Raw genomic sequence first — 17,263 nt, 5'->3', positions numbered from 1 at the left:
ATATAGAACTGGAAACTTAATTATGGAAGATATTGTGTACATGGAAGATTTCGAAAGTCCATAATATGGCAAATATACTTATTTTAAAATCCTAGCTTAGAGGATTTTCTATGAATGAAAGTCATCAAATAAAAACCCTAAACCTTATCATACAGTCATACAGTACGACCTTAACATTTAGGAGATTATAAATATAATATATATAATATATATATATATATATATATATATATATATATATATATATATATATATATATATACTTATACACACTTGTCTTTATTAGCATAACGGATAGACCTAAAAATATGAATAAATGAATCCATTAATCTAAAGCTAAAACAAATGAAAGAATTATCCTCCCAAAGGCATCGTGAGTTATGTCTTTTCATTACTTCCAATGGGCCATTTGGGCAAGTCGGCAACATTTACACTAATTTGTTGTTTTACTCGAGAAGAGAAACTAATAGCTACGTTTAACTCTAACGTTCCAAGACCTCCAGTTTGGTTTTATTCCGCGCCTTCGTGGTTTGATCTAATTTAACAATGTTTGTATTTTCATACGAGATACGTAAAGAACATAATATATTTAGAAATATAATCATTATTGAATGAATAACTATAATCGATGAGGTGTGATAAAGTGGTCTTTCATCTGTTCCTTACACTGCGACTTCGCTAAAAACAATATTAATAAAAACTTCCTTGACCAATAGTTTATTACCTCCATGAAGGAGGTTATAAAATTGAGTCAGTTTATTAATCATGTATATATTTGTCTGTGTCTGTCTGTCTGTGGACAGATAACGTCAAAAGTACTCGACAGATTATGAAGAAAATTTAACCACAGATAGATCTTAGGCAATGAACAACTTCATTAACTTTTGGAGATGATCCGGTTACGGATCCGGATTTGCATTTTTCACAATTTTAAAGATCACGTCAAAATAAATTGACGGATTTTGAAGAAATTGGATTTTCCCAAATCTTTAACAATGGATGGGTATTATGCCTCTGAAGAAACCATGAAATTTTGGAGATGATCCGGATCAAGATCATGATTCTGAATCAACACTGCAGTTTTCACCATCTACAGTCAACATATGAAAAGGGGGATGCGCTGTCCGTAGACTTTCATTAAAGTGTTGCAGTATTTCCATGATCAGCATATGGAAAAAAAAGGTGTTTCGCACGTAAACTTGAGTAAAATGTTAGCAATATTCATTGGCGGAGGGTCTGAAATCTATGATTGCTTTTATTTATTATTATTATTATTATTATTATTGTTATCATTATTTTTATTATTATTAACCTCAGTTTAATAAGGAACTGGAGAATTACGACAACGCCAAACATTCTTAAATTTATTTCCGTCACCAACAAATAACAACGTTTCAAACATCTCTGTGTTCATAATCATGTTCCTGGGTAAAAGAAAGTAAAACAATAAAGAGCAAGCTGTACATAAATATTGTAAACAAACAAATAAATTCTAAGTTAGAATGGGAAAAGGCATAATTAGGCAATCTTCAAAGGAAAACTAGAAATTTCTTGATTAAGTTGTGGCTTTTTAGATTTTATAAAAATTGACTCTGCTATTCTTATTTCATTTTCATATGAGCCTCTGTATATTATTGAAAAGTTGTCCAAAGAGAATGAACACTTACAATCCATTTCGCAATGGTCTCGTATGCTGGACTGTAAAGGTTTGGACAAGGCTCTGCCAGTTCGGCAGCACTGGCAGAGCCTTGTCCAAACCTTTACAGTCCAGCATACGAGACCATTGCGAAATGGATTGTAAGTGTTCATTCTCTTTGGACAACTTTTCAATAATATACAGAGGCTCATATGAAAATGAAATAAGAATAGCAGATGTCAATTTTTATAAAATCTAAAAAGCCACAACTTAAGAAATTTCTAGTTTTCCTTTGAAGATTGCCTAATTATACCTTTTCCCATTCTAACTTAGAATTTATTTGTTTGTTTACAATATTTATGTACAGCTTGCTCTTTATTGTTTTACTTTCTTTTACCCAGGAACATGATTATGAACACAGAGATGTTTGAAACGTTGTTATTTGTTGGTGACGGAAATAAATTTAAGAATGTTTGGCGTTGTCGTAATTCTCCAGTTCTTTATTAAACTGAGGTTCCCCTTCCACCCGCTCAGTATCGGATATTATCATTCGCCGTTATTATTATTATTATTATTATTAACAAAGCAGAACATTAACAGAAACTAAACAACTACAGCAATAAAGAAATCATAATTTTAATCAGTATCTCATTACTAATGAACTTCTGTTGTTAAAATCCAAAACTAATATTCCATGGAAGTTAGATTGATAAACTGACTGACATCTCTTCAGGTGCCATAACTACAGTAGTTTTTCAAGTGATTTTGGCAAGTTTAGGAAAAATTCAGCGGAATAATTATTGGAAAACGTTAAACCGGCTTAGAAATAACAAAATTATCATCGATGCGTTAAGTAAAAATGGATTCTTCTATGAAAGTCAGCTATTAAATTTTATAAGTGTAATGACCTTTTGGCTTCTCTCTTCAGAATTAATAATAATAATATTAATAATAATATTATAATAATAATAATCTCTCTTCAGAATATATGACTATTAATAGCAATATCATAAATAATAATGATAGTAATAATAATAATAATAATAATAATAATAATAATAATAATAATAATAATAATAATAATAATAATAATAATATCTCTTCAGAATATATAATAATAATAATAATAATAATAATAATAATAATAATAATAATAATAACAATAATAATAATAATATTAATAATAATATTAAAAGGTAAGGTGTCAGGCGAACAAAAAATAAATTCTGAAAATATGAAGACCTACATAAAAAATAACTTCATGCCTAGAAAAAAAAGACAAACTCAACAATCTTAGCTTACTATGACGTCAATGAATAAATTGCAAATTACCTGGGATATAACACGTCTATTTTTGGAACCCATTGACTGCATAGTCAAGTGCACGTTTTCTAGTGGAATTTTATTTAAATACTTATCCTATCCCTGTCTAAAAATGTTGCTCTTAATAAGATTATCACTGAGGTGTTCTATATCATTGACCTTTTTATAAATCTTACATTTAAAAATAAAAACCTGCAGCAACGACATGCGTTTACTTAATTTTAATTGAGTGCATTGCCAAGGGTGACATCAACTGGAGGAGTAGATTCATATTAAAGGTTCACTAAAATTTGATAATTATCCATTTTTTATAGAACTAGTGTTACGCGACCCCTTCAAAAATCACGGCCCAATAATCTAGACAGACATGCATGCACACATTTACATTCAACCATTGTTCACTCACTCCCCCTTTCCTAAGTACAACAAGACAGTAGTGGTTTCCGAGCGTATCACTCCGGGGTATCCTCTCTCGCCAGGGTATGACTACTCCCATCTCCCCTACCCAAGCGATGGGGAGAGACCGAGTAGTTATAAGTCTGGCAATGCAGCTCTGCATGACCGGAAAGAAAACATATTTTATATATATATATATATATATATATATACTATATATATATATATATATATATATACACACACACATATATATATATATATATATATATATATATATATATATATATATATATATATAGTATATATATATATATACACACAAACAGTATATATACATAACTAGACACTTGCTCTTTCTTATGTGGGGAAGATTTAACAAAATCATCCTTACCTTGTAAGGAGCTAACGTTCCTAGTCCATTAGCATTAAACCCGGCATTAAATTACAGTAATGCTTTGCCCCTCCCACCCGGCCCCTTTTTGAAATTGTGGAGGCCACCGCATAAACTTACAGTAGAATAAGATAAAGATTCTGAGACTATGATACGGTACACATGAAAAACGACCCAAGACAATAATGATAGTTGCATATAATTAACAATGCATAACACAAAGAAGAAGAAGAAGAAGAAGAAGAAGAAGAAGAAGAAGTAAGAAAATGAGAATAAAACAAAGTAAATTAAGAAATGACAGAAAATACCGAGCTACTACTGAAGTGCCCTTATTTCCCTGGGATGCCAAACACGGAATGTTGCACACGGGAGGAATTCAATCATTCCAGATAATGTGGAATCAGACAAACAGTTTTCCTACAACGGACCGTATGGAGAGAGAGAGAGAGAGAGAGAGAGAGAGAGAGAGAGAGAGAGAGAGAGGAGAGAGAGAGAGAGAGAGAGAGAGAGAGTTAAATATGGAAAGACAAATATGAGAAAATAAAAAATAATATAAAAGAGAGAGAGAGAGAGAGAGAGAGAGAGAGAGAGAGAGAGAGAGGAGAGAGAGAGAGAGAGAGAGAGAGAGAGAGAGAGAGTTAAATATGGAAAGACAAATATGAGAAAATAAAAAAATAAGATATAAATGAAATATATGGAAGAGAGAGAGAGAGAGAGAGAGAGAGGAGATGAGAGAGAGAGAGAGAGAGAGAGGAGAGAGAGAGAGAGAGAGAGAGAGAGAGAGTTAAATATGGAAAGACCAATAAGAGAAAACAAAAAAATAAGATATACATGAAATATATGGAAGAGAGAGAGAGAGAGAGAGAGAGAGAGAGAGAGAGAGAGAGAGAGAGAGAGAGAGAGAGAGAGAGAGAGAATTTGTATCTATCTTTCCTCTGCGTATGGACACGGAATACTCTGTGGGGTTAATAGGCCAGGCAACCAGATAAAAGGAATGGATGGGCAACGGAAACCGCGCGTTGCATATCGAATAAGCAGCTCGCATTCCCCTGCCATCACAAATTGCATGCCCTTGGATACACCTGTGACTACACATGCATACTAAAATGCACGAGATCGCACACCCTTGTCGTGAACGTGCATGAGTCTACACGTGATGGGACTTTTCTATCTTATATTTTTTTTCTTCCTCTTGTTTTTTTGAAATGGTGTGTTGGGCAGGCTTAATGGAAGGGTCATGAATGCCTGGTGGTTTATCAAGAGGTCGTCTTTTCCTTTTCTGATTATTTTTTCTTCTTAAAACCATCCTTGCTGTCCTCCCTTCAGTTGAATTTTTATCCTGGAGGGTATTTAGCCTTGCATGGTGTATCGGCTCCTCCATGTTGACCAGTTTTTCCGACTTTTTACCCTAGTCTATGGGTTTCATCAATCACTATATTTACAATTCTGTACATATTGTTTTTGTTATAATTCTTGTTAATCTAGTTTTTAAGTACAATGTTTCTTTTTTATTTCTATTAATTCTTATGCACTCTGGAGACATTGAGTGAAATCTGGGACTAGTACGTCCTAGATTTCGTCAATGTCGTCTTCTGTATTGCAACATTCGTGGTCTTCGTGCAAATATTCAAGACCATACAGTTGCGTCCAGACAGTATGATATTCTTTTGTGCTCAGAAACTTTGGTTTCTAATATGAGGCACTCATCTGAGCTCCTTATAACTGGTTTTAGAAGCCAATAATGTTGAAATGTGATGCCAGCCCTGGGGCCAGGGGAATGGCGGTGTATGTTAGGAATGAGAACCCTGCTTCTCATAAGTCCTGCTATCAATGTGGATGTCATGAGTTTCAGGTAAAAAAAGTTTATGGCAGGCATAACAACTTTTATTTGTGTTCGATTTACTGGAATCCAGACATGGATGATTCTATCTTCGATTGTCTTCTTACCATTATGGCTAAGATACAAGAAGATGATAGAAAGGCCTCTTTTGTCTTTGTTGGTAATTTTAATGCTCACCATAGGAAGTGGTTAAGTTCTATCTCTCCTACCGATTGCCATGGCTTAAGAGCTTTAAACTTTGCCCCTGAATCAGGCTGTGAGCAAATCCTAAATGAAGCTACTCACAGGTCTGGTAATTGCTTGGACCTCGTATACACTGACTCCCCTGGCTGGTTCTCCAGTCCGGACATCTGGTCATGCCTTGATTTCATTAGTAGTGAAAACTGAGCAGCCTGTCCCTGATGTATCATACTTTTGTAACATTTATATGAAATCCCAAGCAGACTGGAATGGGATTTTGCATGATCTTTTGTGCTTGAATTGGTCACAGTTATATAGTAGTGTAGATACTGTTGTCCTTTTGAATGTGAATCTAGCCAACATAATTGATAAGCGTATCCCTTCTCGTGTGCTTAGGTACCGAGTGAAGGACAAACCGTGGTTCAATGATGATTGTAGACGTGCTTATTTTGAGAAGCAGGAGGCCTTTCATCTTTGGAAGGGTAACAGATCAGATTTGACCTGGAATAACTATACTCAGCTTCGAGCTTTTGCTCAGAGAGTTTATGCCTCAACTGAAAAGGAATACAATTTAACCCTAAAAGAAACCCTTTCTGTACACCTCAGGAACATAAATGATGGTCTACCCTTAAATCTGCACTCTTTGGTGTTGATACAACAGTTTCTCCTTTACTTAAACCAGATGACTCAGTCACTCACTGTCCAAAGGAAAGGGCAACCCTTTTGGCTGATGTTTTTGACAGTAAACAGAGTAATGAAAAACTTGAACTTCCTAATTCTTGTTTTCCTGAGGCTAAACTAACTAGTTTAGCTTTTCGATCACGTGAAATTAAAGCTCTGTTGATGGACCTTGATGCTTATGGAGATGTAGACCCAAATAGTATTTTTCTTTTGTTTTTTATGAAGACAGCAGATTTCTTAGCTCCAAAGTTGTTATTTTAAGCAAGTTAGCAAGAAGAGGAGCTTTTAGCACTTGTTGGAGAATTAGTAATGTTACTCCTCTATGTAAATAAGTTTGTGGTAGCTCAAGTCCCACTGATTACCGCCCAATTTCCATAACTCTGATATTATCTGAAGTTTTTTAACGTCTTCTGGCAAAACGTCTTAATAGGTTTGCTGAAGGTAATCATCTATTCCCTAGATTGCAATTTGGTTTTCGTAAAGGCCTTGGAGCATCATGTGATGCCCTTCTTACAATCTCCAATGCTATACAGAAATCCCTTGATTGTGGTCAGGAAGTTCGTATGATTGGCCTTGATTTTAGTGCTGCCTTTGACAGTTAATCATGAGGCCCTTGTTTTCAAACTCAAACAGTTGGGAGTGGGTGGGTCGTTTCTTAGCATTATTATTGATTTTTTAAGTAATAGATCTCAAAGAGTTGTTGTTGATGGGCACCATAGTGAGATAGGAATGTGATATCCGGTGTTCCACAGGGCAGTGTTCTTGGCCCATTACTTTTCATACTACAGTATATACACATGACATGTAGTTTGGCCTAGAAAACAAGCCTGTTGCACATGCAGATGATACTACTCTCTTTGCATCAATTCCATCCCTTGAATGTAGATCTGGGGTTGGCGACTCCCTTAATAGAGATTTAGCTAAAATTAGCGCAGGGTGCAAATTATGGGGTATGAAGCTGAATCCTAACAAAACTCAAAGTATGATTGTAAGTAGGTCAAGGACGGTGGCTCCTCAACATCCGGATCTCAGTATCGATAATGTTTCTTTAAATTTGTAAGACTCGACAGCAAATTTACTTTTGAGAAACACATTAGGTCTGTGTCTTCTTCAATTGCACAAAAAGTTGGCTTATTGAGAAAGTCTTTTAAGATTTTCGGTGATCAATCTATTCTGAAGAAGTGTTTTAATTCTTTCATTCTACCTTGTTTTGAGTATTGTTCTCCTATCTGGTCTTCAGCTGCTGATTTTCATCTTAATTTGTTGGACAGAAACATACGGTCTATTAAATTTCTTATTCCTGATCTAGATATTAATCGTTGGCACCGTCATTCAATTAGTTCATTATGCATGTTGCATAAGATTTTTCATAACTCTGACCATCCTTTACATTTAGATCTCCCTGGACAATTGTATCCTGTTCGTAATACTAGGCAGGCAGTTAATTCTAAAAGCCAGGCCTTCTCCACCATGAGGCTCAATACTACACAGTAATCAAGAAGTTTTATTCCAGCTGTTACAAAGTTGTGGAATGATCTTCCTAATCGGGTAGTTGAATCAGTAGAACTTCAAAAGTTCAAAGTTGGACCAAATGTTTTTTATGTTGACCAGGCTGACGTGAGTCTTTTTATAGTTTATATATGACATATCTGTTTTTGACATTGTTAATAGTTTATATATGACATATCTATTTTGACGTTGTTACTGATTTTAGAATGATTTATTGTTAATTTGTTCTCATCATTTATTCATCTTCTTATTTCCTTTCCTCACACACACACACACACACACACACACACACACACACACACACACACACACACACACACACACACACACACACACACACATATATATATATATATATATATATATATATATATATATATATATATATATATATATTATATATATATATATACATACATATATATATATATATATATACATATATATAAATACATATATATATATATATATATATATATATATATATATATATATATATATATATATATATATATATATATGCTCAATATGACCTAAGCTAAGAAAAAGGTACGAGAATCAATAGTTCCAGTGTAGGTAACGACTATGACAAGGTTATCATCGACATATTTCAAGGTGAAATAGCAGCTCGTTGCAACAAGAAACCGGTTCACCAATCAATTCTCCTTACAACAAAGAGAATTACGATACAACATTAACATAATAGATAATAAGGAATTAAACCCCACCTACTTTAAACGAATAAACTTTGATAATTCCCTGTTAAAAATCAAATATTAATTCTAATTCGTACTTCGTAAAAGAGAGATTTTTTAAAGTTTTAGTTTTTATTCCAAATTCATAAGCCTACATGGTAAAACATTATTCTAAATGTCAAGGTTTCGGTTTCGAATTTATAATTAATGGTAGTATTTTTATATCTTAGCATGTATGTGCGTAAGTATATATATATATATATATATATATATATATATATATATATATATATATATATATATACAATATATAATATATATACAGTATATATATATATATATATATATATATATATATATATATATATATATATATATATATATATATTATATACACAGTACACACATATACAGTATATATACACGTGTTTAGCCTATTTATTTTGTGTTTAAATTATACTTTATGCATGTTTCATATAATAAATTATATTTAGTCATTTATTGCATGTACATATTATATGTATACTACCATCCACTTCTCATATTGATTCCACTGACGGTATAAAACCCAAAAAAGAGACATGGCTACTATTATATGGTAGCAAGAAGTGACAAGTACAGTATGACAGTAAGGAGGGATGACCAGCGATGCACACCAGAGCAAGGTTGAATGATCATCTTTCCTCAGTCTTATTCGTGAGAAAGGTCTGGAATGACATCGATATCGAAAATGGGGAAAATGACTGATGTTGGTTCCCGAATGTGAGTCAGCATTAGTGGTCAAATTTATGAGTCTTTTCGAGCGGGCAAGAATTCCTTAAGCTACAGTATACAGTAAAGATGGTGGAGACAGTTAGTCAGGTGTATACTGTATTTAGCGTACATATACTAATGCATATATATAACAGAGTTACACACACCGGCAACACACACATCTCTCTCTCTCTCTCTCTCTCTCTCTCTCTCTCTCTCTCTCTCTCTCTCTCTCTCTATATATATATATATATATAATGTATATCTTTATATATACATACATATATATATATATATATATATATATATATATATATATACATATATATATATATATATATATATATATATAATGTATATCTTTATATATACATACATATATATATATATATATATATATATATATATATATATATATATATATATATATATATATATATACATATACATAAATGTATATTATACACACACATATTATATATATATATATATATATATATATATATATATATATATATATATATATATATCAATAACAACAAACACAGCCGCTTCTACTCCACTGCAGGACAAAGGCCCCAGACACGTCATTTCATGCCTAGGCTTTGGCCAGTTTTCATCACCACGCTGGCCAGTGCGAATAGGTGAAGGTGAGAGCTTTTCGTCTCATCGCTCACAGCAAACCAACGTGTATGGGTGGCCCTGACTAGTACAGCTTTGCTTATCACGGCGATACACAAACCCGAAAAGGTCACCCCGTTAAGGGGTATTTGTGAGTTTATACATACCTGTATATATATATATATATATATATATATATATATATATATATATATATATATATATATATATGTAAATGTATATGTATATATATACACACACACACACACATATATATATATATATATATATATATATATATATATATATATATATATATATATATATATATATATATAAACACACACACACACATATATATATATATATATAAACATATATATATATATATGTATATATACATATATATAAACACACACACACACACACACACACATATATATATATATATATATATATATATATATATATATATATATATATATATATATATATATATGTATGTATATATATATATATGTAAATAAGAGAGAGAGAGAGAGAGAGAGAGAGAGAGAGAGAGAGAGAGAGAGAGAGAGAGAGAGAGAGAGAGAGAGAGCTATGAAAACCACTTATATCCGTAAACCAGCTTTAGCAGAATTCATTTCAGGCACAATCGAAGCAACTGCATACGAGTATTTCTGATACTGCCTGATATTGAAAACACACACGATCCAGTTTTCTCTTCCAGCCATCAAAGAATAGAATGGAAACTGGATTGTGGCAGTCATCAAAAATAATAAAATGAGGTTTGGTAGAAAAAGAACATGGACTTAAAAACTTACACGGGCAATCACATTCATCTCATATGACGTAGTGTAAGGTCATAATTTGGACTAGTGCATTGCGACAGTTTATCATGTAAGGATACCGAGTAGTCATAGATGGTTTAATTAAAATGGGTATAAAGAGATCATTCAAATGATTATGCAGACGGCATATTGATGAATATACAATTTATCAAAATTATTGTTAATAAAATCATCAAAATTATTTAAATTACAATTGTATATTAACTAAAGGTAGGTAGTAGGTTGGCCAGGGCACCATCCACCCGTTGAGATACTACCGCTAGAGAGTTGTGGGGTCCTTTGACTGGCCAGACAGTACTACATTGGATCCTTCTTTCTGGTTACGGTTCATTTTCCATTTGCCTACACATACACCAAACAGTCTTGCCTATTTTTTACATATTCTCCTCTGTCCCACTGCACTGTAATTGTTCAGTGGACACTTTCCTCTTGGTAAGGGTAGAAGAGACTCTTTAGCTATGGCAAGCAGCTCTTCCAGAGGGACACTCCAAAATCAAATCATTGTTCTCTAGTCTGGGGTAGTGCCATAGCCTCTGTACCATGGACTTCCACTGTCTTGGGTTAGAGTTCGTTTACTTGAGGGTAGACTTGGGCACTACTCTATTTTATTTCTCTTCCTCTAGTTTTGTTAAAGAATTTGAAATTTATATATGAAAGATGCATTCTAATGTTACTATTCTTAAAATATCTTAATTGTTAATTACTTCTCTTGGAGTTTATTTATTTCCTTATTTCCCTTCTTCACTGGGATATTTTCCCTATCAGAGCCCTTGGGCTTAGAGCATCTTGTTTTTCCAACTATAGGATTGTAGCTTGGCAAGTAATAATAATAATAATAATAATAATAATAATAATAATAATAATAATAATAATAATAATAATAAAGGAAACATCCAAGCATTAATAAAAAAGCTAAGAATGGAAAATAAAGCAAACGTGAATGAAAGAACGGTTCCATCGTGCAGTTACTGAAGGTAACCGCAAGAGAATCATACAATTTTGATTGCCCCCTTTCTTAGACAACGGACATCACACCGAATCCTCCTGTGAATGCACACAAAGCTCAGAACCAATTAAATAATTAATAATCTCCGAATAGAGAATTATACGTTCAGCGGAGACTTTCTCCTTCCTCATCACGCAAAGCTATTCACACGAATAAAAAAGTTACTTTCAGTTTCATTTCTACCACGGCTATGAGGGAAAGTATTTGGTGAACATCCCTGATAGTCTGTGAATCTAATTTTCATGACATTTACCGTGTTAATACCTTCACCCGGAGCGTGTTTACGGGGCTAGTAAAAGTGTTATTGGCATTCAAATATTTAAAAAAAAAAAAAAAAACCACTAGAATAATAAAGTTGATTTTATTCAACAAAATTATCCTTCCATGCATATTTGACTGCATACACGGATTATTTTAGTTGTTTATTTTCTTTATTTGATTTCTAATTCATATTTTAGCATCAGGCTGCGTTTAATTCTATAAAAAATGCAATATTCATTACAATATAATTAAAATTTCCATACTAACAGCAATAATAACTAGAGGGGCACTCAGTAAAGATCATGCCTTCGCCACACCAAGCAGTCTTATTTTGTTCTTAACTTCAATGCGTACTCGTACTTCGATGTCATTTCTTCAAAATCTATTGGATTTGTCCTTGGATCGTATCCAACATGTCCAACAAGTTTCCTTGAAAGTGGTTAAGCAGCTTTTGCGTAATGTAGTTCACAAAAAAAGAAAACTAACAAAATATTTGCAATTTACTTAACATTGCGATTATTTTCAAAGTACTTCTGCGTACTTGTAGCCTACTAAGATGTATTTTATCAAAAATATTAAAGATTCACCCTTGGGTCATAACGAACAGAACTACCAAGTTTGATCAACCTCAGTACATTAGTTTTTGTGTAAAATTGCTCACAAAAAAAAAATTAATAATAATAATAATAATATTAATAAACTAAACAGAGAGGACTGAATACATACCCTTCGCAAACTCTTCGATTTAAATAGTTAGATTTTAAAAGGAAAGTTAATGTGGTCAATGGGTTAAGAAGTATAGTGATTATCATAAGAAAATCCCATTGCGAAGGAAATAATGATAATAGAAAAAGATTAAAAGTACTTTCCCGCCAGGATATTTCCACTGTCTTGGGTTAGAGTTTTCTTGCTTGAGGGTACACTTGGGCACACTATTCTATCTTATTTCTCTTTCTCTTGTTTTGTTAAAGTTTTTATAGTTTATTTAAGAAATATTTATTTTGTTGTTGTTGCCGTTCTTAAGATATCTTATTTTTCCTTTTTTTTCCTTTCCTCACTAGGCTATTTTCCCTGTTGGAGCCGCTGGGCTTATAACATCCTGCTTTTCCAACTAGGGTTGTAGCTTAGCAAGTAATAATAATAATAATGATAATAATAATAATAATAATAATAATAATAATAATAATTTTAGCCTTCTGGAAGCGTTTTAAACACTTCGATTTAAATTATAAGCTTTTAAAAGGAAAATTAATGTGGTCAATGGGTTAATAAGTAAAGTGATTATCCTAAGTAAATCCCTTTGCGAAGGAAATAATGATACTAAAAAAGATCAAACCACTTTCCCCCTAAGGATATTTTCGAGCTATTCTTTCTAAGGATGCAAGTGATTTGCGTTGACGAGGCAGCTCTGGCTTCACGGTCCCGAGGAGTTAAGAAAATAAGCCCCTAAAAACGGAGTATAGAATGGCTGCGTCATATAAAACCTCTAAGGAATGTGCTCACAAAATTCTTGTCTCCTTAAAAGAGATGGTGAGATAGAATTTTTACATTTATTGGAAAAACGCTTGACATTATATATATACAAGATTGTCAATAGTGTATATCCCTACACATACGTAAGTATATGTACATACACTGTATACATAGAAATATTCAGATATATATATATATATATATATATATATATATATATATATATATATATGTATATATATATATATATATATATATATATATATATATATATATATATATATATATATATATATATATAAACATGTGTGTGTTCGCGTAAAAAATCTATTCAAGCTAATACCAGGTCTTAATTCCAAGACTATATGTGTATATAATTGTTTTTCTCCAATGTGACTATTATTCTCTACCTTAACATAATACAATGAATTTATACATTTCTGATTTTTTTTTTCACTACATATTTTCCTGCTTGGGTTGATATACATCAATTATGATAGTCGAACACATAGTCAAGAGCTCTTGTTGTTTAACAGTCCATAATTTGATCACAACCATGAAAAACAAACATACATGAAATGACACAAGTTTTACAAGTTTTCATCCTTACAAATGGAATACTGGTGAACCGTAAATGTATGTTTCCTGACCAGGGAATCATCCGCGATTCATCCATTAAAATATGAATGTCACCGTGAGTACATATATGTTCTAATTATTTTCCACCGTGACCAGCCATTCCCCTAACCCTTTTGTGCCAAAATAGTTTCCATGGAAACGACTAACTTGTTTTAAAGCAGGGGCGCTTGCAAGCATCCAGAGAGAGAGAGAGAGAGAGAGAGAGAGAGAGAGAGAGAGAGAGAGAGAGAGAGAGAGAGAGAACAAGCGTACGGGCTATTTCCACAAATCTTAGGGATATTCGGAAATAACAACCTATAGTCACAAACAAAATCCAAACAAACAGTGCAGTTCAACAAACAAGGGTGCGTTTACAAACACGAGAGCCGAAAACTACAATATATTTTGCCATTACAAACACAGGCAAACAGTCCAAGCGTCGAAAACAGCCATGGTACGAGTGTTTGCACGGATATCACTGCAAAAATACAATGCCTGTTTACATGCAAGGGTGATCAGGACAAAGGCTTTGTTATGGCTGTATGCCCCTTATAATAATACGAGCCACACTATTACGGAAAATTCTGGTGACATTTCCGTAAAAGGTATGAATACAAATTTCGATTTTTTTTTTCATATTTTGAAAAATGCATCAATAGAATAATAACTTGAGGTATGAAGGAATACATACTATGATATACCACTGGGTGTTCCTTGCTTTTGCACATTGGTGACACACTTCAAAATGACAATGCATAATTGTAGGTACTTATTATAAAGTCCTTCTTTTTATTGAAGTATATAACATTCCAAGACCTATGACTACTTAAATATTTAAAGGACGACATTTGCAAGTAATAAAAACTACGAAAAAAATATACCGTGGATATATATATATATATATATATATATATATATATATATATATATATATATATATATATATATATATCAACGACAAATCTCTGGAATGTGCAATGTCTCAAGGTGACAACAGGCCGGAGGAAAAAGGAAACGGTGTAATAACAACACGAAAACGCTTGTCAGATCTTCGTTTTTTTTCCTACCACCTGTTGTCTCATATATACATATATATATATATATATATATATATATATATATATATATATATATATATATATATATGTATATATATATATATATATATATATATATATATATATATATATATATATATATATATATATATGTGTGTGTATGTGTGTGTGTGTGTGTGTACTTGTGTCCATACATGTGTGTTTAGGTTACACACGTACAGAAATGCATAAAAAGAAACTCAAATATATAATCAAATAAAGAAAATAATATGCAACGCAGCCACAGATTTCGCTGCCTTAAACCTGATGGCCGAGAACCTAATCCGGATTTCAAAATTCTTGTAAATCCCAACAAATCCCCGAATAAAAAACGGGACCGTTGAAAATGGGTTGCAAATGCCGTAGAATTTCTACTTCGATTAAGCATCTATTCGACGCCGGATCATTGACCTCATTTAAAGGTTTAAAGGTCCCTCATGAATGGCAGAGGCCAGGGACAGTGGCATTGCCCTATCAAGCAGGACAATGCCCTAGAGACTGACCATATATACAGATGATCAACGCCCAGGCACCCTCTCCACCCAAGCTAGGACCAAGGAGGGCCAGGCAATGGCTGCTCATGACTCAGCAGATAAACCTATAGGCTCCCCAAAACCCCCTATCCTTAGTTCAAAAGGATAGTGAGGTTGTAGCGACCAGAGGAACTAACGAGTTTGAGCGGGACTCTAACCGCAGTCTGGAAATCACTAGGCAAGGACGCTACCACCAGGCCATCACTTTCAGTCACATTTTATATTGCGCGTTTAAAACAGCATTCAGATAATATTTTTATTCACTGTAAAAGGCTTATTAATCTACACTCTAATTCGTTAATTGTTTTCTAATGATTCTTAATTTCATTTTCTAACTGGGCTATTTTTTTCCTGTTGGAGCCCTTGGGCTTATAGCATCCTCCTTTTACCAATAGGGTTGTAGCTTAGCTAATAATAATAATAATAATAATAATAATAATAATAATAATAATAATAATAATATTAATAATAATAATAATAATAATGAAAGTGCAATAATTATGTACAAAGATAAAATACGAATAAATGTAGTCTAATTATCTGTGTATAAGTGCATACTATTCAAGTGTATACAAGCAAACAATAAATGGCACAAAGGTAACCTGCAGTTCTTAATAAACAGACTATTTGTATTTCCAGATATGTGTGAGGAAGGATAATTTGATACTACGAATCTAATGAATCAAAACTGTGAAATTTAATTGAGCATTGATGATTTTAATGAAGAGCTGGCCTGTTTAATTCGAAAATATGTACTACATTGTATGATGCTCATCAGTAATACCAAAATTATTATGTTGAATCATTATATGAATTAGGTTATTATTTTATTTCAACGCTCTCATTGGCAAATGTTAGTCACATATACATGGAAGAAATCTTCAACGCGTGAATACAAGTGCGAACGTGCGCGTGTATGAGAGAGAGAGAGAGAGAGAGAGAGAGAGAGAGAGAGAGAGAGAGATGCCAAATAATGGTTTATCAAATACTTGAAATAATCAGCATTATTCTATCTAACACAGCATAAACAAACGTACGCATGAATAAATGTATGAGAAATTTAAACAAACAAAAACACTACATAACTATAACAAATAACTTCATGAAAAATAAACAGAAAAACATGGATTAAAGACCAAAGAAAACCAATAAAAAAATCAAGTATTAATAAAAACAATCCAACAGGCAAACGAAAATTCAAAGAAATATATTTTTCAAAAACAGAAAACAAATATAAAAAAACCACACCGCAATGGACGTAAAGCGGGGTTTACATGGTCGAACAGTTCGTCAAACCCAGTTGTCGAACCAGCTTGTCAAACGGTTCGAAGAGGTGGAATCGGTCACAAATGCGTAATGTTTGTGAACAATGAAGCCCTGCCAACAAAAGTCAGCC

This window comes from Palaemon carinicauda, chromosome 18 (genome assembly GCF_036898095.1).
Source record: "Palaemon carinicauda isolate YSFRI2023 chromosome 18, ASM3689809v2, whole genome shotgun sequence".
In the NCBI taxonomy this organism is placed as follows: Eukaryota; Metazoa; Arthropoda; class Malacostraca; order Decapoda; family Palaemonidae; genus Palaemon; species Palaemon carinicauda.
This window is presented reverse-complemented; position numbering follows the sequence as displayed.